The following is a 6,140-nucleotide window of genomic DNA, read 5'->3' on the forward strand; positions in this document are numbered from 1 at the left end:
AGACCTCCTGAAGGACCTCCCTGAGGCTGTCTTACAATTACCTTTTTTTTTTTTTAATAAGTAGAAGGAGTATACTCTAAAATAACAAAAAAGTATATATAACATTTATTATCATTATCAGATAGTATGTACTATATACAATTGTATGTTATATACGTCTATACAACTGGCAGCACAGTAGGTGTGTTTACACCAGCATCACCACAGACATGTGAGTAATGTGTCATTGCATAACTTCAGTGTTACCAGGCAATAGGCATTTTTCAGCATCATTATAATCTCACAGGACTACTGTTGTATATGCAGTCCATCGTTATGTGGTGCATGACTGTGTGTTCTGTACCTCTTTATATTCAGATCCTCATTAGTGAAAACTGCCAAAGTTCATCTAATCAGATGGTAGGACAGTTTTCTAAGAAATAGAATATGCTCATAAGCCCAGAAATAGTGCAATTTCAGAATGTATGACTTTGAATTTCATCATTTTTAGTGTAAACCATATTCTCAGTGTAGGAGACAAAATGTGGAACTCCATAGTTCCGTGTAACTATATTTGACACTTTTAGCAGCCCTCCCCAAAACAAATAAAAAAGAAAGAATAAGGAATCAGAAATTGAAGGTTTGTACCAGAATAGGAACACTAATATCTGGGGAAAAAATGCGTCTGCTTCCATATAGTTGAATACAATATCTTTTATTTTAATTATTAAAATATTCAGAATAGTGCAGTGCTTCAAACTCCAGATCCCTCTGTTTCATATACCATCAGATAATGCCAAAATTCAATAATTTGGTAAAGTGAAAAATGAGGAGACTTTCGGTTGGTTTAAACAATGTAATTAAAAAAAACTGAATCATCTTAATAGGAAACTGCAATCAGGTTGATTTCCCTGACCGGCAGAGCTGATATGTAGAGCTGCTCCTTGGTTCACCAGTGCCATGCCTAAATCAGTCTGCTGCTGAGTCTTTGCTACCAAAAGTGAAAGTAGTTAAGGCAGTTTAATAAGTGCCATTATAATGAACAAGCAGTCTCTGGACCCTGTGCTTTAAAAATCCAATAAGCTGGCTTTTACTGCATTATTTTAACTCTCTGTTAATGGAAGTAAGCCCCATTTGAGGGAAATGAGTGGTGGGTGATGGCGGTGCCTTTGCCTTCTTTCTCCTCCCTGTCCTGCCCCAACCTATGTGAAGGGGAGATAGGCCATAATTGTAATAGGAATGCAGACCACTTAATAAATATTTAATTGCATTCAGTTCTGTTCACTTAGCTCATGAGTTATTGTCAGCCAGTTAATGGAACATTAATTAAAAAGGCATATTCAATGAGGTGAAGATCATTTTCATGTGGAAAGTTTCTACCTGCCTTCAGAGCCCTGATGGAGAGTCTCTGCTAATTAGCATCATTTCACAGAAGACCAAACCTTTGTGTCATTTAATAAAATACATCTCATGACAGCAGCACAATATATAAAGGAACAATAGTGTAGGGGTGGCAACCAAATTTTGTGGCTAGAAGTTAAGAAAGGATGAAGGTATAGAAGAGTTTTAAAGCTCTAAATGAAAAGGGGAACGTGCAAGCTCAGATCAAGTGTTTTTGTATATTTTATAGAAGATGTGTCAATAAATACTAGATGAGATTTTGTATTTGACTGGTAGAATAGTTCCTCGTCCCTTACATTCATTTCCCAGGACATTCTATTTTTGTGTGTTTGTGATTTCAGAAATTCAACAAAATGCTACTTTCTAGATACTGATTTTGTTAAAGTTATGATGTTGAAAGAATACTACATTAAAATAATTTTTTATACATTTTGCATGCCTATCAAAGGAAGGTCAGTGTTCTAGGGCTTACATTTTGATTTTAACCTGTTCATAAAATCATGCATCTTTCTTGCTGCAGAAATGGAGCAAGATCCTCTATCTTGCGGTGATTTATACTCTTGATATTTTGGAAGATATCATTTTATACAGGTGCACTGAATTAATGGCTCTTTTAACAACTCTTTTAATTTTTAAGGAAAATTTGATTTTATTAGTTCATCTCTATTGAAGATGCCATACATTTTAATAATGATTGGTCATCATGGCAATAACAAGTGCTAAAATTTAGCTGTACTTATTATACATCAGATATTTATTATGCTTCCTATGTACCAGGTACTATCTTGGTACTTTATAGTCATTGCCTCATTTAGCTTTAACAATGTCCCCATTTTACAAATTAGACAACTAAAGCAGAGAATAGTTGCATAACTGGGCCAAGGTCACAGAGATGTTGCATGTCCCAGCCTGGACTCAGATTTAGGCCTGTCTCTATTCCAAGAACATGTTTTTAGCCACCACACTCCACTGCTTTAAAACAAAAGAAAAATGAAAAAAGAATTACAAAGGACACATATAACGACTATCTGATGAGTAACTGTTCTTTGCATTCCAAAAATAGGTAATTGTGTGAAATGATGAAATGCATTTTCATATGAAAGTGCAAGAACTTGAAACATGAATACAAAAGGAAAAATATTCTAGAGTCACATATCAAAATCTTAGTGCCAGATTATGAAACTGGAATTTATTCTTTGAAAAATAGAAGAAAATGAGGGAAAAATATGAAAAATGCAATTGATTGTTGCTTTAAAAAACTCCAAAGATGCAAGGCTATTACATACATGTATTAGTATATAAAGATCATATCTGTGTGGAGTTAAGAGCCCAGAGGGGCTCTTCTGAATCTCAAATCTTGTATCTTCTGATGTTATTTACAACTACCTCCGTACTACAGTCACCTTTAGAGTTTTGGATTACTCGTCTTCATCCTTAGAGATTTGGGGTCCAGACTTGCTGTCATCTTCTCCTACAGTATTCCAATATAATTCAAGTATTTTCAATATCCTTGTAGATGATCCTTCCAATACCATGGCTTACCAGTTCCTTAACTCTCTTTCCTCTAATTATCTTATGCAAACCCTACTTCAGCCGTCCAATTATCATTAACAAAACTTTAGTTTCTCTACAATCTCAATTTCAATCTCAGTTGCAAACACCTCATATCAAACCACCATTTCCTATCTCTCCACCTCACTCCCCGAAGAATTCTAATTCCAACATTTCTTTAACTGAGGTATTTACTAACTAGAAATGGTTCCTTAGTGCAGTCACACAATTCTGTTATACTTTCTTGCATTATTCACTCTGCAGTTATCTTAGGTACTTCTTCATGCTTTCTCCTCCCTCCTCAAACCTCCAAATTTTCCTCTCTCTAGACTTATGATTTTTCCTTGTATTTCACTGAAAAAAAGCAACAAAAAAAGACGTCCCTCGGCTTTCACTGTCACACATTTACGCACCTTTCTGCATCTGTTCCCGAAATCCTTGCCTGCTCGCTTATTACTGGGAATGGACTCTGTACTCCTAAGGCAGTTTCTTCATGTGGACTCCTGTCCCTATCCCAGCTCAACTATTCAAGGCTGTAGAAAAAAATCTGTTTCTCATGTGATTAATTTTTCTCTTTAAACTGGAAAATAAGGATTATAGTTTCTAAACAAGTTGTGAGTTCTGCTCCATATATATGTATATATATGCATGCATCCCCAAACAAAACCAAGACCAAAACTCGAAATACCTTGACTATATATTGCCTTCCAGCTACCACCCCACTTCTCTGTTCTTTTTTAGAACAAAACAGAGTAGAGTTAAACATAGTTATTTTTCCCAATTTCTATCCTCTTTTTCTCTCTTGAACGCACTCTAATCAGCTATTTACCACTACAATTTTGAATTCTCAATTACTAAATCTAATGATCCCTCCCCAGATCTATCAGCGGCATTTGACACAGCTGATTGTTCCCTCCTTATCCTTGACACAGCTTCTTCACGCAGGTTCAGAGCTGCCCTGATCCCTTGCTTTCCTTCCTCCTCACTGACCACACTTCTACTTTCCATTGCTGAGTCTTCGTCTGATTCTATGTTCTCAGTATTCTATTGTTCCATCTCTTACCATCTTATAGCTTTAAACATCATCTGTTTTCAGTTTGAATATCTATACTAAAATCTAGATTGTAATAATTAAATTTCCAGTCAATGGCTCCATTTAGTAGCTAACTGCCATCTCATACTTTATATGTTCAAAACAAAATTTTTGATTCTTGATACCCTACCCATCTCAGTAAATGCTAATGCCAACTATCTAGTTTCTCAGGCCAAAATCGTTAAAGTAGTATTTGAAATCTCTTTCTCTTATATTCCACCTTAATTCTCAAAGCCAGTCCCATACGTCTACCTTAATACCCACAATACGAATATCTCCCTTACCTTTTCCACCACTAGTATTCTTATGTCTGCCACCACCATCTTAGATGGATAAATTCAATAGCTACAACTGCTTTTCCTATTTCTGCCACTTCCCTTTTCCAGTCAACACAGAAGCCAGGATAATATTTGTAAAATGCAGGTCAGTTCATTTCATCTCTGTGCTCAAAACCTCTGGTTTCTTTCATCATTCAGTAAATAAACATAGTTCTTACATAGCCTCTTGGGACCTCCATGACCTGGACCTGTGCTGCATCTCTGACCTCCTCTTGTTCCACACTTCTCCTGGATGGTTCACTCCAGCAACACGGGCGGGCATCCCTGATGATCTTCAAATAGGCAAGTAGGTTTTTATCTCAGGTCCTTTGCACCTGCTGTCCCTCAGCTTGAAATGCTTTTTCCCCAGATAGTCCTAGGGTTTTATCTCTCACTTCCTTGAGGTCTTTGCTCAGATATCTTCATATCAGTGAAGCATTTCCTTAATACTACATTTAAAATTACAGTCCCTTTATCACATCACTCTATCTCCTAACAGTGTTATTTTCCTCATTGTGCTTCCATCAATTCACTATCTGACACACATAATATTTTAAATTGTTTAAATTGTTGTTCTCCCTTCTATTAGAATTGACATTTCATGAGTCAGGTATTTTTGCCTTCTCTCTCTTTTTTTTTTTTCTTTAACTCTTGTATTCACAGCATCCAAAACAATGCCTAGTATATAGTACATGTTTAGTATTTGTCAAATAAGTATTTGTGTAAATAAATACACAAAATATGATGGTACCAATCAGTTCAAAATTCCTGTCTGGGTCTACCAATGACAGTATAGATTATGACAGATTGAGAGTAGAAGAAAGACACTAAGAGAAATTACCTCTTATTGTAGTTACCTAGAAAGCCTGATGAGTATCTAGACACAAAAACATTGCCTACTTGAGAGTTTTAATAGCACAAGAACCATTTTTAAAAGTTCATCTTTTTTTTTTTTTTTTTTTGAGACAGAGTCTCGCTTTGTTGCCCAGGCTAGAGTGAGTGCTGTGGCGTCAGCCTAGCTCACAGCAACCTCAAACTCCTGGGCTTAAACGATCCTACTGCCTCAGCCTCCCGAGTAGCTGGGACTACAGGCATGCGCCACCATGCCCGGCTAATTTTTTTTTTCTATACATATATTTTAGTTGGCCAGATAATTTCTTTCTATTTTCAGTAGAGACGGGGTCTCACTCTTGCTCAGGCTGGTCTCAAACTCCTGAGCTCAAGCAATCCACCCACCTAGGCCTTCCAGAGTGCTAGGATTACAGGTGTGAGCCACCGCGCCTGGCCAAAAGTTCATCTTTTGAACAAACCAGATTTGGACCATCAGCAGTGTTTCTTAAAGAGTATTCCATTTAAAAATGTTTACAGGCGGTATTACCAGGCATTATCTATGAGTGAGGAATTCTACAGTTACAGAAGCTTGAGAAATGCTGTATCACAGAAATTTAAATAGATTTTGGCATTGCAGGACTTAAAAAAATACCTTAAAATTCAAATTTATATTGCAAATATTGTAAGAGGAAGGATTTATATACTGTTTTACAAACTTGTTCTAATATACAACATATTTTCATGATTTCATTAGCAAGAATCCTTTACCACTCTTTTCTGGAGCTAAGTGAGGTATAAAATAATCAGTAATATCACAAATCATTCTCCTGCCTATGTTATTGATTCGTTCACTTATTGAACAATATTTATTTAACACCCATTCTAGGTAGTATTCTAGACATTGAAGATACGGGAGAAACATTCTTTGTTCTTAGAAAGATTATGTTTTACTTTTGACTAATAAAACC

This window comes from Lemur catta, chromosome 7, assembly GCF_020740605.2.
Source record: "Lemur catta isolate mLemCat1 chromosome 7, mLemCat1.pri, whole genome shotgun sequence".
NCBI classification, from domain to species: domain Eukaryota; kingdom Metazoa; phylum Chordata; class Mammalia; order Primates; family Lemuridae; genus Lemur; species Lemur catta.